Source organism: Bos mutus, chromosome X (genome assembly GCF_027580195.1).
Source record: "Bos mutus isolate GX-2022 chromosome X, NWIPB_WYAK_1.1, whole genome shotgun sequence".
NCBI classification, from domain to species: domain Eukaryota; kingdom Metazoa; phylum Chordata; class Mammalia; order Artiodactyla; family Bovidae; genus Bos; species Bos mutus.
Genome location: NC_091646.1, coordinates 131898919 through 131917830, shown reverse-complemented (window position 1 = coordinate 131917830; position 18912 = coordinate 131898919). Strand labels below are relative to the sequence as shown.

General features: G+C 49.9%; 1 protein-coding gene across 3 annotated transcripts in view; it reads right to left on the bottom strand.

Annotated features, from left to right (window-relative positions):
* The window catches only part of DHRSX (dehydrogenase/reductase X-linked), a 147474-nt gene that overhangs the window by 109586 nt on the left and 18976 nt on the right, over positions 1 to 18912 (bottom strand). The window lies entirely within an intron of this gene.

Genomic DNA, 18912 nt, shown 5'->3' with positions numbered 1-18912 from the left:
GCCAGCTGCCGTTGTAGTCGTTCGCTCTCCAAGTCGTGTCTGACTCTCTGTGACCCCACGGACCGTCATGAATTTACAAAGATTAAACCCTACACATTCTTGCAAGAGCTTTGTATTTTTAAACTCCCTTTTTGAGGTCTTTGACCCATTGAGAGTTGATGTAAGGGTCTATTCATAATAGTGGAGCATGTGGTATTCTGTTTAGTCGCTCAGTCGTGTCTGATTCTATGCGACCCCGTGGACTGTAGCCGGCCAGGCTCCTCTGTCCATGGGTTTCTCTAGGTTTGTGTCCAACTCTTATGACCCCATGGATGGCAGCCCACCAGGCTCCTCTGTCCATGGGTTTCTGTAGGTTTGTGTCTGACTCTTGTGACCCCGTGGATGGTAGCCCGCCAGGCTCCTCTGTCCGTGAGATTCTCCAGGCCAGAATCCTGGACTGGGTTGCCATGCCCTCCTCCAGGACAGCTTCCCGACGCAGGGATCACACCCGAGTCTTACGTCTCCAGGGCTGTGTAAATTCAGGATGCTAACCTGACCCCAACGGCGCCAGCTGCCCATCCCGGACGGAAGCGTACCAGCCGCCCTGTCAAAGCTCTCACCTGCTCCTCTAATTCTAAAACCATTCAGTTTTGCAGCCTCCTGGTCCGACACTGCAAAAGACAACTGCTTGCCCCAGGGTTTGGGTCTGGACAGCCAGGCGCTCATGAAGAAAGGCAACCGTGGGTTCCCAGCTGGCTCAGAGGTAAAGGACTGGCCGGGCCAAGGCAGGAGACACGGGTTCCAGCCCTGACCTGGGGACGATCTCACATGCCACGGGGGCAACAACTGTGCTCCAGGACCCGGAACCCACAACTCCTGAAGCCCGTGTTCCACAAACCAGGAAGTCACCGCAATGATAAGTCCACACACTCCAACTAGACACCAGCCCCCTCTCTCTGCAACGAGAGAAAGCCCACGTGTAGCAACCAAGACCCAGCACAGCCAAAAGTAAATCAATCAATAAAAAGCAATTAAAAAAAAAAAAAGGCAGTTCAGATCTTGGCAAACGAACGGTTGGCGAAGGCATAGCATTTGCAGAGCACGCCGAGCGCTCCCTTGCCAGCTATGTTTAGACGCTCCGCGGTCATGCTTCTGTCTAACTCGGAGGGCTGACCTCACGGCTCGGGGATGGGCAGCAGCTTGGGAAAATAGCAGCATGACAGGGCTCCGTACGCCGAGCTCGCGACACGTGAGAGCCGCCCCTAAAGTCACGGGGAAGAACAAATCTGACTCCGTCTCTTGGTGTCGCTCGGTCGTGTCCGACTCTTTGCGACCCCGTGGACTGCAGCACGCCAGGCTTCCCTATCCTTCACCACCTCCTCCTGGAACTTGCTCAAAATCATCCCTATTGGATCTTTCTTTTACTTTAACCTTTGTCCTCTTTTGCTTTGCGTTACAAATGTTGCCCATAGCCTGAAATAGGGACAGTTCACTCTCTGGTTCTGATCTTTAAGGGTGTGACCCTTTTCCACTCACAGAGAGATTTAAAAAGTTGCAGAAGAGAGAATAACCTTTGTTTGGTTGGAGATTTATAGTAACATTGTAGACAGGATAGTTCATTGTTAGGTTCTGACCTTTAAGGGTATCACATTCATAGATAAAAAGTTGCAGAATGGAAAATAACATTTGTCTTCTTGGAGGGTCATCAGTTCAGTCCCTCAGTCCTGTCGGATTCTAACACCAAAAACATTCTCAGTGTCAGATCTTTAGGAGTATAACCCTTTTCCATTCACAGAGAGATCTAAAAAGTTGCAGAATAGAGAATAACCTTTGTCTGCTTGGAGGTTTAGAGTAACATTATAAACAGACACGACAGTCCATTCTCAAGGCTCTGACCTTTAAGGGGAGGACACTTCCATTCACAGGGAGATAGGAGGTTGCAGAACAGAGAAAAACACTTGGGTTGTTGGAGGTTAAGATGAGCATCACAATGGACACGGATTGCTGAACCAAGAAGTTTGCAACCACTAACCTCATCCCCTCCCTCACCTGGCCCTTAACAAGACTTGCTGAAACATTCAGGAGGTTCAGCATTTGAGGACACAAGACACCTGACTCCTTGCATGAGCCTGCAGTAAAGCTTTCTCTGCTCCAAACTCGCAACATTTCGGCTTGTTCATCTTCACTGTGCACTGAGCAGACAGACTTGTATCCAGTAACAGAAGAGGAAGGTGTGTGTGTAATTCACTCATAAAAACAGCAGAAGATGTGGTGATGCTGGTTGTTTTTTCGCGAATGATGAGAAAAAAAAAAAACAAAAAACAACCAGGAAAGCAAGGACGGCTTTTCTAAGCAAGACACAGACACTGTGCAGGAAATACTCGGACCACGAAAAGACTGCTTCATCCCAGGGAACCAAAACTGCCTCAGAAGACAGCAAAAGGAAAAACAGAAACGGTGCCATGTGGGAAGAAGGTCACGTTCTTTGTCTACAAAGAGTTCTTGCAAAATAATCTGAAACCATTTAACAACTCTCGGGAAAAGAGAAAAGAAGGAAACGAACAAGAAATTCACCGAGACCGAAAAAGACACAGATGTAGACAAGGATGTTGGAACTGGCTCAGTCCGGTCTGACTCTCTGTGACCCCGTGGGCTGTAGCCCATCAGGCTCCTCTGTCTATGGGGTTCTCCAGGCAAGAATCCTGGAGTGGGTTGCCATGCCCTCCTCCAGGGGGTCTTTTCCAACCCAGGGATCAAACGTGGGGTTCCTGCACTGCAGGGAGATTCTTTACCACTGAGAACCATGATGGGGAATTTTCAAACCCTCACGCACACATAAATCGCAAGGATCACACAGACACAGGAGCGAACACAAGTTAGGGCAGGAGATGCGGCTGAAAGCACTGCATTGCGTCAAAGTCAGCCTGCTGGTCTGGGATATGGTACCTGTAACCGTCATGATACAAGAGGGTTCCTCTTGCAGAAAAGCAGGAACACTGTTGCTCCATTGAATTCTTTATAACTGTACCTGAATCTAAAACTATCTCAAACTAGCTGCTTTTATTTATATGTGCATTTTGGCCACTACACCCAGCCTGCAGTTCCCCAACCAGGGATCGAACCCGGGGTCCCGGCAGTGAGAACACCAAGTCCTAACGGCTGGTCCGCCCGCCAGGGAAGTCCCAGGAACTTTTTGTAAAAAGCCTAAACTCATGCCTTCAAAAAAAAAAAAAAGAATATAGCCTTCTTAAAGTATAAAGCAAGGAGATCCAACCCGTCCATCCTAAAGGAAATCAGTCCTGAATATTCACTGGAAGGACTGATGCTGAAGCTGAAACTCCAATCCTTTGGCCACCTGATGTGAAGAGCTGATTCACTGGAAAAGACCCTGATGCTAGGAAAGATTGAAGGCAGGAGGAGAAGGGGACGACAGAGGATGAGATGGTTGGATGGCATCACCAACTCGATGGACATGAGTTTGAGCAAGCTCTGGGAGATGGTGATGGACAGGGAGGCCTGGCGTGCTGTGATCCATGGAGTCGCAGAGAGTCGGACATGACTCAACGACTGAACTGAACTGACAGTATAAAGCAAAACGCGGCTTCCCTGGTGGCTCAGCAGTAAAGAATCCGCCTTGCAATGCAGGAGACACGGGTTCAGTCTCTGGTCCACGAGGATCCCACATGCCAGGGAGTAACTAAGCCTAGTGAGCCACAACTCCTAAGGCCTGAGATCTAGAGCCTGGGAGCCAAACTACTGAAGCTTGCGTGCCCTGGAGCCCGGGCTCGGCAACAAGAGAAGCCCCCACAGTGAGGCCCCCGCTCGCCTCAACTAGAGAAAAAGCCCACGTGTAGCGACAAAGACCCAGTGCTGTCAAAAATAAATACACACGAAATACATGAAATTTAAAAAAAAAAAAAAACAACCTCAAAACCAAGAACTCTGCCATCTTGGCCCCTGTCCAGCTATGTTGAAAGGACCCGAGCCTTGTGGCCACTTTTAGAATTGGGGGCCTACTGCATGTCTGGTCCCTTTTTTATCAGATACCGGCGGCTGGACGCCCGGCCGAGGCTCCTCACTGTCATGAGACAGGAGTGGGCGCCAGGTACAGGGGTTTTGAAAGCCCAGCACAGTGGCAACACTGTCTCCCCTCTGTTATCTATGAGGTTCCTGGACTTTGATTTATGTTCCGCGTTTCCTATCTTCTGCAGACACGTGTAAGCTGCTGTGAATTCTCTGTGAGAGCATGTGGGTCGCCTATTCACTGCTTCACCCCTTAAATCTTTGCTCCTGTGCTCTCCTGGGAAACAACAGAAGTCTGCTAGGAGAGCATCAGGGAAAGAGAAATCGAAGCCACAGTGAGTCAGTGGTTCACAGCTGTGTGGATGGCGGCTATGTTAAAGGGAGGAGGGAGAGTGGAGGACGGGAGGGGAGAGAGGAAAAAGAAAGAGGAAAAAAGAAGGAGAAAATGGAGAAAGAGGTAAAATAAGAAAGGGAGACAGGAGGACAGAAAGGAGAGACAAAGAAAGGGAGGGAGAAAGGAAGAAACTATAAAGTTAGCGAGGAGGTACAGAAATCAGAACCAACGCAAGGTTGACGCGAACGTAAGCTGGAGTGGCCACTTTGGCAAAGAGTCTGACAGTGGCTCTTCAAGAGGTTAAACATGGAGATACAAGAGCCCAGCTGTGCCACACCGAGGTATCAGTCTATCCCAGAGAAATGAAACCATGCATCCGCTCACACACGCATGATGAAGCTTGATTCAGAGGAGCTTGATTCACAATAGCCAGAAAAGTGAGAACAGCCCAAGTGTTGATGGATTGATGGATGGATGTTGGATGGATGGCTGGGTGGGTGGATGGATGTTGGATGGATGGGTGGGTGGACGGAGGAATGATGGATGATGCATGGATGATGGATGGATGGATGGATGATGGATGGATGGGTGGGTGGATGGGTGGGTGGATGATGGGTGGATGGGTGGATGGTGGATGATGGATAGATGGGTAGATGGATGATGGATTGATGGATGGATAGACGGATGGATGATGGATGGATGGATGAGTGGGTGGATGATGGGTGTACGAATGATGGATAGATGGATGATGGATGAGTAGATGGATGGATGATGGATGGATGAGGGGTGATGGATGGATGGGTGGATGATAGATGGATGTATGGATGATAGATGGGTGGGTGGATGGACAGATCGATGGATGGATGGATGGATGGGTACATGGACGATGGATGGATCAATGGATATGTGGATGGATGCATGCATGCATGCTGTATGATGGATGGATGATGGGTGGATGGGTGGATGGATGATGGATGGATGGTTGGTTGATGGATGAGTGGATGGATGGATGGATAGATGGATGGATGATAAGATAGTATATGATGGATGGATGGATGGGTGGATGGATGGATGGATAGATGGATGGATGATAAGATAGTATATGATGGATGGATGGATGGGTGGATGGATGGTTAAACAGCATGAGGTCCACCCACACGGTGGAATATGACGCAGCCATGAAAAGGAGTGAAGCTCTGACACAGGCTACAATGTAGATGGAGACCCCGAACACACGATGTTCAGAGACAGAAATCACACGTGAAAGGCCATATATTTCATGATCCAATTTATACAAAATGCAGAAATAGGCAAACATATGGAGACAGAGTGCACACTGGTGGTTTCCAGGGGCTGGAGAGGAGGGAGAAGAGTGAGGAACATACAGCTAATACGTACAGGAATCTTTTTGTGGTTGCTGGTGTTTAGTTGCTAAGTCATTTCCGACTCTTTTGCGACCCCGTGGACTGTAGCCCCACCAGGTTCCTCCGTCCATGAGACTTTCCAGGCAATGACACTGCAGTGGGTGGCCATTTCCTCCTCCAGGGGAATCTTCCCGACCCAGGGGTCGAACCTGCGTCTCCTGCATTGCCAGGAGGATTCCTTACCACTGAGCCACGTGGGAAGGAGCTGATAAAAAGAAGTTCAAAAATGACGTAGGGGTGGTGCTTGTCCAACTCTGCAAATACCCTAAGAAGCCCCGAATTGCGCCATAGAAAGGGTGCACTGTATGGTGAACACAGTCTCGGTTTAAAATGGGGGAGACGCGTGTTTAATCATGAATAATGGGGGTGAGTGGGTACTTGGAAGCTCTGGCATTCTTCTCAAAGATGAATAATAACCTACATTACCCACCCTTTCCTGCTGCTGTTACCAACACTGTCTACTTTACTATGCATGTGGGTATGGTGTGCTTGGCCACTCAGTCATGTCTGACTCTTTGCAACCCCATAGACTGTAGCCCACCAGGCTCCTCTGTCCGTGGGGACTCTCCGGGCAGGAATACTGGAGTGGGCTGCCAGTCCTGTCTCAAGAGTCCTCAAAATTGAGAGGAAATAATGTTAAAGTGATGCATGTCTGCCCTTCTAACTCAACTGGCTGCAGGATTCTGTTTTCCCGAAACACAGCATCACTGAGAAAGGCTGTGTCGGTAAACCACGACAATTAAGAAGCTTACACATCTCACTAGTGAGAATCTTCTGATAGACACACCGTGAGAAGCGGACTTGAAGGATAAAGTGTCCAGTTCGGACACTGTACCCGCCTGTGACCCGTCTTGTGACCACGGAAGAGGAACACGACAGTCATTCATTCTGGGGACAGACTGATCTCCAGGCCTTAAGGCGGGACAGCAAAGCGGGGGCAGAGATGGGAAGGCTTAGGGCACGGTTAGATCACATCATCTATCCATCAACCCTCAAAGGAGGCTGGCAGAAAAGGAAACAGCCCACCGAGTTGTCCGGACCTTATGTTAAAAAGTTCCTTTGTCCTCAAACATCTCTACCCATGCCCTGATTTCGTCCTTTCTCGTGAGTGAGTAATATTCCACTGTATGTATATACCACATTCTTTTCCATTCATCTGTTGACGGCCGTCTACGCTGCTTCTACATCCTGGCTATTGTAACGCAGCGCTGCTGTGAGCACTGGGGCACGTGTATCTTTTTAAATGAGGGTTTTGTCTGGCTGTGTGCCTAGGAGTGAGACTGCGGAATCACACGGTAATAATGTGTTTAGCTTTCTAAGGAACCTCCATGCTCTTGAGCCTACATCAATGGACATTGCCACCAACGGTGGAGGAGGGCTCCCTTTTCTCCACACCCTCTCCAGCATTTATTGGGTGTAGATTATTTTGACGATGGCCATTCTGACCAGTGGTACCTCATGGTCGTTTTGAGGTAAATTTCGGTTCATTGTATAGCAGACATTAACACAAGGTACTGAAGCAAGTATACCCCAATTTAAAAAATAATAACATTAAATTGAATATTAAAAAAACAATTTAAATTACTCAGTGCTGTGAGCAGTGGTCTGAGGAATGATAGTCTCAATGTGTTAAACGTATCACATTTTCCAGTGAATTTTGCCAACAGACCCACGTCTCCCTGGTCACCCCGAGGACAAGGCTCGTTGATCTCCACCCCCACCTTCCAAAAGAAGAGAGGACAAGAGAAAAACAGTGTCAGTGGCGGTGTCTACAGGAAAATTCTGCAACCTCCCTAGCCGTATGCCACATAACACCAAAGGAATGGTTTTCACAGGCAAGAACACTCTTCAGAATTCTTTTGTAATGAATACATCGCAGGCATATTTTTTAAACCCTAAATAAGCCCAAGTCCACAGGATATTCCAAGTGATCAGGAAACTTGCTTTGGGGGGAACACAACCATAAGCTGAAGGACCAGATGGCAGGGCCCCAGAAAATTTTACTGAACTATGCGATTTAATGGGTGGATTATTTGCCAGTAATCCTAACGGAAGTCAACACTGCACATTCATTGGAAGGACTGAAGTTGAAGCTGAAGTTGCAATACTTTGGCCACTGGATGCAAAGAGCCGACTCATTGGAAAAGACCCTGATGCTGGGAAAGATGGAAGGCGGGAGGAGAAGGGGGTGACACAGGATGAGATGGCTGGATGGCATCACCGACGCGATGGACGTGAGTTTGGGTGAACTCCGGGAGTTGCTGATGGACACGGAGGCCTGGGGTTCTGTGATTCATGGGGTTGTAGAGTCGGACACGACTGAGCGACTGAACACACACGCATTCACAGCTGACAGGGACTCAGCTTCTGTAATACTGGCATCCCTAATTGGCTTTCTTGTAGTACAACCTATGCACATAAAGTATGTAGTGCTTACAGGTCTCTCCAGAGACACACATCAAGAGCACACACAGAGAGCAAGACAGAGAGAGACACAGACATGTCTGGACGTGAGAGCTGGGCCCTAAAGAACGCTGAGCACCAAAAATGGATGCTTTGGAACTGTGGTGTTGGAGAAGACTCTCGAGAGTCCCTTGGACTGCAAGGAGAGCCAACCAGTCCATTCTAAAGGAGACCAGTCCTGGGTGTTCATTGGAAGGACTGATGCTGAAGCTGAAACTCCAGTACTTTGGCCACCTGATGCAAAGAGTTGACTCATTGGAAAAGACCCTGATGCTGGGAGGGATTGGGGGCAGGAGGAGAAGGGGACGACAGAGGATGAGATGGCTGGCTGGCATCACCGACTCAATGCACATGAGTTTGAGTGAACTCTGGGAGTTGGTGATGGACAGGGAGGCCTGGTGTGCTGTGATTCATGGGGTCGCAAAGAGTCAGACACGACTGAGGGACTTCACTTTCACTTTCACTTAGGGAACCGCAGTCTTTTTCAAATTGACATCGTCAACTGATAAGATGAGGCCCACCCACATTATGGCAGATAATTCAGTTAACTCAAAGTCTACTAACTTCAATTTTTTAATGTGGGGCCATTTTTATAGTGTTTATTGAATTTGTTACAATACTGCTTCTGGTTTTTTTTTTTTTTTGGGGGAGGTGGTTTCTTGCAACAAGGCAAATGCTGGTTGCTATAACAAAGTTACCGAAACTAGGTGCTTTAAACCACAGGCGTGATTCTCAGAGTCCTGCCCGCTGTGGGTCTGAGATCACAGTGAGAATAGATTCGTTGCCAGGAGGCAAAGCTCTCCTCCTGGTCCATACACCTGCACACTTGCTGTATCCTCGTGTGATGGAGAGACAGCTCTGATTTCTCTTCCCCCCTCTCACAAGGCCACTCATCCCATCATGGGGACCCCACCCTCATGGCTTCATCTAACCCTCATCACCTCCCAAAGATGCCCCTCCACATCCCAGCACATCCCCTTCGGGGGCCAGGGTTTCCACATATGAATTCCAGGGGGATACAGAGACTCAGTCCACAGCAAGCTCACACCGTCTCAGCTGGAGGTGTGGACCTCGGAAGGCTGGAGGTGAAGGAGGAAAGCCAAGGCTGGGGGCTACCTGGTAGGGCTTCTCTTGAGCCGTCAGCAGATCCCTACCTACTTGCCGTCACCCCTGACTGTGGCTGTGCTCCTCCCGTTATCCCACCTTCCCAGCCCCGATACACACCAACCCCCCACTAGGGTGATCAGGTCAAAACCAGGCAGGGATACCACCAGCTTCCCAGGGACGTCCGTCCTGCGAGACGCCAGGCACACAGCCTCGCTGCTGGCTCGGGCACCACACCCACACCCTCTCTGGGATCCCAGGCCGGGTTCCTTCCCGAGGCCAAGCACGCTGCGGCAGCCTGGGCAGGTCTGACCACACCCCTGGGTCTGGCCACCGAGGACCCAGGCGTGAGATCCTAGACGCGAGCAGAAAAGGAGGTGACCCAGTTACTGCTTCCCAGAGCTGGTCCTCACACATGACACTCTGCCACCTGGAGACCCTGATCTGGGAACAACCTGGAGACCCCCATCATTTGAGTCCCACCTGAAGACCCTCATTATCTGACACCCTCATCATCTGAGACCCTGATCTGGGAACAACCTGGAGAGGCCATCATCTGAGCACCATGCAGAGACCATCCTCTCTGAGCCCCACCTGGAGACCCACACCATCTGAGCCCCCCTGGAGACCCCCACCATCTGAGCCCCACCTGGAGACTCCCACCATCTGAGCCCCCCCTGGAGATCTCTCATCATCTGAGCCCCACCTGGAGACCCTCGTCATCTGAGCCCCACCTGGAGACCCTCATCATCTGAGCCCCACCTAGAGACCCCCATCATCTGAGTCCCACCTGGAGACCCTCATCATCTGAGCCCCACCTGGAGACCCTCATCATCTGAGCCCACCTGGAGACCCTCATCATCTGAGCCCCACCTGGAGACCCCCATCATCTGAGCCCCACCTGGAGACCTCCATCATCTGAGTCCCACCTGAAGACCCTCATCATCCGAGCCCCACCTGGAGACCCCCATCATCTGAGCCCCACCTGGAGACCCCCATCATCTGAGCCCCACCTGGAGACCCTCATCATCTGAGCCCCACCTGGAGATCCCCATCATTTGAGTCCCATCTGGAGACCCTCATCATCTGACACCCTCATCATCTGAGACCCTGATCTGGGAACAACCTGGAGAACCTCATCATCTGAGCACCATGCAGAGACCATCCTCTCCGAGCCTCACCTGAAGACCTTCATCATCTGAGCTCCCCCAGAGATCCTCATCATCTGAGCCCCACCTGTAGACCTTCATCATCTGAGCCTCACCTGAAGACCTTCATCATCTGAGCCCCCCTGGAAACCCTCATCATCTGAGCGCCACCCTGAGACCCTCATCATCTGAGCACCCCCTGGAGACCCCCACCATATGAGCCCCCCCGGAGACCCCCATCTGAACTTCACCACCCACAGCCCAGGAGACTCTCCGTCATCTGAGCCCCACCTGGAGACTCTCATCATCTGACTCCCACCTGGAGACCTTCATCATATGAGTCCCACCTGACACCCTCATCATCTGAGCCCCTCTGGAGACTCTCTGTCACCTGAGCCCCACCTGGAGACCCCCATCATCTGAGCCTCACCTGGAGACCCTTGTCATCTGAGCCCCACCTGAAGACCCTCATCATCTGACTCCCACCTGGAGACCCCCATCTGAGCCCCGCCTGGAGACCCTCATCATCTGAGTCCCACCTGGAGACCCTCATCATCTGAGCCCACCTGGAGACCCCCATCATCTGAGCCCTGCCTGGAGACCCTCATCATCTGAGCCCACCTGGAGACCCTCATCATCTGAGCCCACCTGGAGACCCCCATCATCTGAGTCCCACCTGGAGACCTTCATCATCTGAGCCCACCTGGAGACCCCCATCATCTGAGCCCCGCCTGGAGACCCTCATCATCTGAGCCCCGCCTGGAGACCCCCATCATCTGAGCCCCACCTGGAGACCCCCATCATCTGAGCCTCACCTGGAGACCCTCGTCATCTGAGCCCCACCTGAAGACCCTCATCATCTGACTCCCACCTGGAGACCCCCATCTGAGCCCCGCCTGGAGACCCTCATCATCTGAGCCCCACCTGGAGACCCTCATCATCTGAGCCCACCTGGAGACCCTCATCATCTGAGCCCACCTGGAGACCCCCATCATCTGAGCCCCACCTGGAGACCCTCATCATCTGAGCCCACCTGGAGACCCTCATCATCTGAGCCCCACCTGGAGACCCTCATCATCTGAACCCCACCTGGAGACCCGCATCTGAGCTTCACCACCCACAGCCCAGGAATGGGGTCCTCATCTGAGACCCCAGGCTCCCCCAGGCAGGCCCATGTCCACTCAACCCCACTGTACAGAGCCCTGCCTTAGCGTCCACTTTGGACTACCGGCTCCAGGGTCTGTTGTCTTGGCCCTGAGGGGTGCTCCCTGCTCTCTGGCCAAGTCCGTGTGAAAGAGGGGATGCCACACCAGCCTAGGAGACAGGGGACCGGGCACTGAGCTCAGAGGGGTCGACACCCACCCCCCAACTCCTCTGGGTGAGAAGCTTGAAATGTCGAGTGCTCAGCGGTTCCCAGGCACACAAGCAGAGTGCACTACAGGAACCCCATGGATCCTGCCAAACCGTCTTACGCAGCAGGGAAATGTGTAAACCCATGACAAGCGAACCAACGACAGCTTCCCTTTAAGGAGAAACGTATGGCTTCATTCAATTTCCTGCAGAGAAAATCAAAGCTGCTCAACATGCCTTCAGTTTAACCATTCAAATACAGGATGGATGGATGGATGGTGGAGATGTGAGACAGAGAGACAGATGAATGGATAGACAGATATAGACAGATGTCCATCCACAGATGGAAAGATGGACAAACTCAGAGACAGAGGGACAGACAGGTAGGTAAAGACAGATAGAGGGATGGAGGGAAATAAATATAGAGATGACAACACAAACTACATCTGTGTGTTGGTTGCTCAGCTGTGTCCGACTCTTTGCGACCCCATGGACTGTAGCCCACCAGACTCCTCTGTCCATGGGATTTCCCAGGCAACATTTCTACAGTGGGTTACCATTTGCTATTCTAAAGCAGCTACATATAATGAATAGCTAATAAGGACCTACTGTATAGCACAGGGAACTCTATTCATACTCTGTAAAAACCTATACAGGAAAAGAATTTTAACAAAAAGAGTGGTTATGTGTGTGTTAGTCTGTCAGTCATGCCCACCTCTGTGCAACCCCATGGGCTGTAGCCCGCCAGGCTCCTCTGTCCAGAAATTCCAGGCCAGAATACTGCAGTGGGTAGCCATTCCCTTCCCCAGGGGATCTTCCCTGACCCAGAGATTGAACCTGGATCTCCTGCGTGGTAGGCAGATTCTTTACCATCTGAGCCACCAGGAAAGCCATCAAGGAAGAAAATACACAGATACACATAAAAGATGAATTAACAATAAATATATAAATGATATATTGGCATTGGATGGCATCACCGACTCCATGGACGTGAGTCTGAGCAAACTCCAGAAGATGGTCAAGGATACGGAAGCCTGGCATGCTGCAGTCCATGGGGTCAGAGAGTCAGACACGACTGAGTGAATAAACAGCAATAACAATACAGATGACTAGTAACAGATACATAGAAAGATGATAGACACCAAGAGAGAGATGAGTAACTGACAGATCACAGATGCAGACACAAAAATACACAGATGATACAGATATTAGATACAAGTGATAAAAGGTCAATAGATGTTCAATCACAGATACATAGACACAAAAATACACAGATGATAAAGATATCAGATACAAATGATAAAAAGGTAAATAGATGTTCAATAAATAGAAAAGAGATATATGCATCAGTTCAGTTCAGTTCAGTGGCTCACTCGTGTCTGACTCTGTAACTCCGTGGACCGCAGCACGCTAGGCCTCCCTGTCCATCACCAACTCCTGGAGCTTGCTCAAACTCATGTCCATCGAGGCAGTGATGCAATCCAACCATCTCATTCTCTGTTGTCCCCTTCTCCTCCTGCCCTCAATCTTTCCCAGCATCAGGGTCTTTTCCAATGAGTCAGCTCTTCGCATGAGGTGGCCAAAGGATTGGAGTTTCAGCTTCAACATCACTCCTTCCAATGAATAGATGAAAGATAATAGATGCATAGATTTACTAGTAAGTAGCTGATAAGCAAGAGGAGAAGGGGACGACAGAGGATGAGATGGCTGGATGGCATCACAGACACCATGGACGTGAGTCTGAGTGAACTCCGGGAGTTGGTGATGGACAGGGAGGCCTGGCGTGCTGCAATTCATGGGGTTGCAGAGAGTCAGACACGACTGAGCGACTGAACTGAACTGAGATGATAAAAAAGTGCATAGACAGATATGTAATACATAGATGATAAATAATTGACTATAAAAAAGACATAGAATATAAAAGTGCACATATTCATATGTATAAATATGTACACTTACATTTATATATGTTTATAATTATGTTCTTTTGAGCAAGCTCCAGGAGTTGGTGATGGACAGGGAACCCTGGCGTGCCACAGCTCACAGGGTTGCAAAGAGTTGGACACGACTGAGCAACTGAACTGAACTGATAATTATATTTTATATATTTGTATCATGAAATGAAAATATCTCCTGTCACAGCAATAAATAAGAAATGTCCCAGCCATCAGCAATTTCTGGCCTCCAAATGTGAATGAAAATGTGTTAATCACTTAGTCTGACTGTTTGCAACTCCTTTGACTGTAGCCCACCAGTCTCCTCTGTCCATGGGATTCTCCAGGCAAGAACACTGGAGTGGGTTGCCATGCCCTCCTCCAGGGGATCTTCCCCACCCAGGGATCGAACCCGTGTTTAAGTCTCCTGCATTGGCAGGCAGGTTCTTTACCACTAGCACCACCTGGAAGCATCACGAGACAGCAAGCAGGAGACGCCTCTCACTCACGTGGGACCACAGGGTGGCAGCCGCCAGAGCTCAGAAGGTGGCCAACGGCACCCCACCATGTACAGCTCCCAGCCACGCGTTTGCAGGATGAGGCACAGAAGGGCTTGTATGTCCGTAACAGCTGCAGAACATGCAGCATTGTGTCTGAATTCTGTATAATTTATAGGATAGGGACCCACAGGGCTGCACATTCCCAAGGAGAAGGATTCTAGTTAAGCGTCAGGGTTGGTCCGCCCTGCTCCGGGAACCCAGGAACACAAGCTGTCAGAGCAATGGCTGTAGTGATTTCAGAAGCTTGTAGACTCCCCACCTTCTCAGAGGTTCAGGTCCTGCTCACAGGGCGGGCGAGACCGAGACCATCAGGGTCTCTTTCCAAATCCGCCCAGCACTGCCCTCCTTCCCGAGTGGAGGTGAGAGCGGAACTCCGAAGGTAGCCTGAGTTAGGGAAGTCCCAGCATCATTTGGAACTCAAAGAAACAATCAAGGAAGAAGTAACTGCTGAAATGGGCTTTGCTGATGGCTCAGTGGTAAAGAACCTGTCTGCCGATGCAGGAAACGTGGGTTCTATCCCTGGGCTGCGAAGATCCCCTGGAGAAGGGAATGGCGACCCACTCCAGTATCCTGGTCTGGACAATCCCCTGGAACGAGGAGCCTGGCTGGCTATAGTCCATGGGATCGCAGAGAGTCGGACACGACTGAGCGACTCACACACAGATGCTTAAACTCCCATCAGAGAGGAAGACGTTACCTATTTGATGATCACGAGCCCTCAGAGCTACAAGTGCCCGAGGGTGGGTAATGTCAACCCCTGTGACCCCACCCTGTCACCTCACCCTCAGTCAGAGGCCCCATGCACGAGCCAACTACAGAACCCAGAACGTCCCTCCACCACCTGGCCTTTCAAGATGCTTTCCTGGGGCGTCCCTGGTGGCTCAGCAGTAAAGAGGCCACCTGCCATAAAAATGCAAGAGACAACGGGTTTGATCTCTGACCCGGGAGGATCCCTTGGAGCAACTAAAGCCTATGGGCCACAACTGCTGAGCCCAGGGGCTGCGACTACTGAAGGCCACACACCCTAGAGCCCGCAGCCCACAAGAGAAGAGGGTAACTGGCAGGACGGCCAGGGGTCTCCAGACGGAGGAAATAGGCTGCAAGTGTTGGGTGTTTTTTTCTCTCTCTCTTAAGTGGCAGGAGCAAACAAACTACATGTGTCAGATTATTTTTTTCCCTTCTCTGTACAAAATTAAAAGGTTTCTTTTAAAATTCGGTGTTGCCACGATGACACCTGGTTCCACCTGAACTTAACTTTTCTCAAACCTTGAGCTAACCAATGCATTTTCTTAGGGAAATGTTTCTCTTAAGCTATGTGAATGAATTATTAGACTCTGATTTATTCAGGTCGGTTCTGCCTAGGATTCAGAACCGATAAGGGCTCAGCAAACCAGTATGTTTTATTCACACATTGTCCTCCTAATCTATGTTAATGAAACTATCTATTTGCTTGGAAACCTGCCCTTCTTCATGATTCAGGTCAACCGTTTAATGGCCCGGGATGACTCACCTGGTCCCAATGTTACCTCAAAATGTGGGTTGCGGGTGAGGGGCCTGGTGCCACTCTCTGAGTTTTGAGACAGCTCCTTTCTCTAATTAGCAGACTGCTAGTAGCTGTATAAGATCCAGCTAGAGACTAGCAGGGGGGCACTCTCTCTGCCCCCTTCTGATGTCTATGTCAGATGCTTTCTCTCTCTCTTTATACTTTAATAAAACTATATTACACAAAAGCTCTGAGCAATCAAGCCTAGTCACTGGGCCCGGATTGAATTTGTCTCCTCCAGAGGCCAAGAATCCCGGCGTCTTTCACAGCTCAGCAGCAACCTTTCAAAGAGAAGCCACAGCAGTGAGAAGCCTCCAAACCACGGGTAGAGCAGAGCCCGCTCACAGCCCACAGAAGCACCCTCTGTGCAGCAAAGATGACGCAGTGCAGCCAGACATTAATAAATAAATTTAAATTAAAAAAATTTAAAACGCTTTGCCAAAATCCAGCAGGGAGTTCACAGTCTTTTGAGCGTACACTGACCATCCTCCTTGCCTGGGGCCTCCAATAAACACTACACTTTCTTCACTATGACCTGGGCTCTGCAGACTCACTTAACCACATGTAGGGGGAAAAGACTCAGGTTTGGTTCAGTGACAGTTACAGCCTTGCTGCCCAAAGCAACTGGAAGGGAAAGCTCTCCCCTCGCTTGGAAAGACTGCCGACAGAGAACGCATAACCTGGTGAGCTCGGCTCAACTTGAGGGAAAGGACGTTGGAGGGACCTGAATCAGACCTCAACTGACGTGGGCTCAGCCCAGTGGCTTTTTGACTGAGCTGTGCTTACAAGCCACGGGACCTTTCTGGTGGCTCCAATGGTAAAAGAATCTGCTTACAACACAGGAGGCCTGGGTTGGATCCCTGGGTCGGGAAGATTCCCCTTGGAGAAGGGCATGCCAACCCGCTGCAGTGTTCTTGCCTGCAGAATGCCATGGACAGACAAGCCTGGCGGGCTACAGTCCATGGGGTTGCAGGCAGTTGGACACAACTGAGCAACTGATGCTATTACTACTTCTAGGAGCCCATAGACGGCCCCCGGCCAGATGGTTAAGCATCGGCGTACAGGACAGAATCAACGGTCAAAGGGAGCAGGCTATACAGATGCAGAAACAAGATGTGTCTGGACACAGACGCAGGCTGCTTCTCCAACCAGATGAACTGCACGGACTCAGATTTTTGTCCCAGAAAAGAAGGAAAAACGGCAGAAAAAGCTCGTGCTGGGGGAGGATGGGGAAGCTCCGGGCCTTGGGGCTTACCACCCTTCTTGGTCAGATGGCGAGTATGTTTATCAATGCATTTCATGTTTCTCAACAACAGAAACACGATCAAAAAGAAGAGGAAGACCCTCTCACACTAGTTGACGGGAATGTAAATGGATTCGGCCACCACAGAGAACAGTACGCGAGTTCCTCAAAAAAAACCCTAAAAATAGAGCTACCGTATGGTCCTGCAATCCCACTCCTGGGCGTATATATCTGGAGAAAACTATAATTCTAAAAGATACATGCGTCCCAATGTTCACTGAAGCACTCATCACAATAGCCAAGACATGGAAGCAATGTCCATCCGTAGAGGAAGGGATAAAAAAGAGGCGGTACTTATTATGTGCAATGGAACATTACTCAGCCGTGAAAAGGCATGAAATAATACACGCTTGTAGGCAAGAAGGACGAACCTAGAGACGATCACATTGAGTGAACTAGATCAGAAAGACAAATACCATATGGGATCATTTACACGTGAAGTCTAAAAAACGATACAAATGAACTGAGTTACAAGACAGAAATAGATGTAGGAAACAAACTTTTGGTTCCCAGGGGACAGGGGAGCAGGGACACATGAGGAATTTGGGACTAACAGATACATACTACTGTATACAAAATAAGAAACAAGGAGCTACCATATAGCACAGGGGACTAGATTCAGTATCTTGCGATAACCTACAGTGGGAAGGAATATGAAAAAGGAATATGGACATATGGATAGACGATAGGTCAGTTCAGTTCAGTCGCTCAGTCGTGTCCGACTCTTTGCGACCCCATGAATCGCAGCACGCCAGGCCTCCCTGTCCATCACCAACTCCCGGAGTTCACCTCAGACTCACATCCATCGAGCCGGTGATGCCATCCAGCCATCTCATCCTCTGTCGTCCCCTTCTCCTCCTGCCCCCAGTCCCTCCCAACATCACGGTCTTTTGCAATGAGTCAGCTCTTTGCATGAGGTGGCCAAAGTAGGTACATGTTAAACTGAATCAGAAAGCATCACAGAATGATGTAGCACTTCACTGTATTTGAAGAATTACACATAAATAATTTGAGTACACACACACACACACACACACACACACACACAAACACACACAATGGAATATTACTCGGCCATAAACAAGAACAAATCTTTTGCGACCTGTGACAACACACATGGACTCAGAGGGTGTTACATCAAGTGAAATAAATCACAAACAGAGAAATAGCATGTTACCACCTGTATCCAGAATCTAAAACATTTAATGAATAAATATATCACAAAGAAATAGACTCCCAGATGGAGAGAAGTAACTAGTGATTACCACTGGAGGAAGGGTACCCTGGAGGGTCAGGATGAGGGGAGGGGATTAAGATATACAAACTACTACATTAGTAGTATACAATGTGTCCGACTCTTTAGGACTCCAAGGACTATACAGTCTGTGGGATTCTCCAGGCCAGAATACTGCAGTAGGTAGACCTTCCTTTCTCCAGGGGAGCTTCCCAACCCAGGGATTGAACTCAGGTCTCCTGCATTATGGGCGGATTCTTTACGAGCTGAGCCACCAGGGAAGCCCATCCGAAAAGCAGCACAAAGCTGTGAAAACTGACCCTGTTCTCCACACGCTCGGCTGTTTGCTTCCCCGAGCCTCGGTGAGAAGCAGCCATGTCCCTCGGACCCAAAATGACATCGATAGGGATCAAGGGAGCATGGAGATTTGATCAAGACTCAAAACATGAATGCCCGCCCCTTCCCACCCCCCGCAAGTCACACCCCCCTGGGGGGAAGGACGGGAAGAGAAAG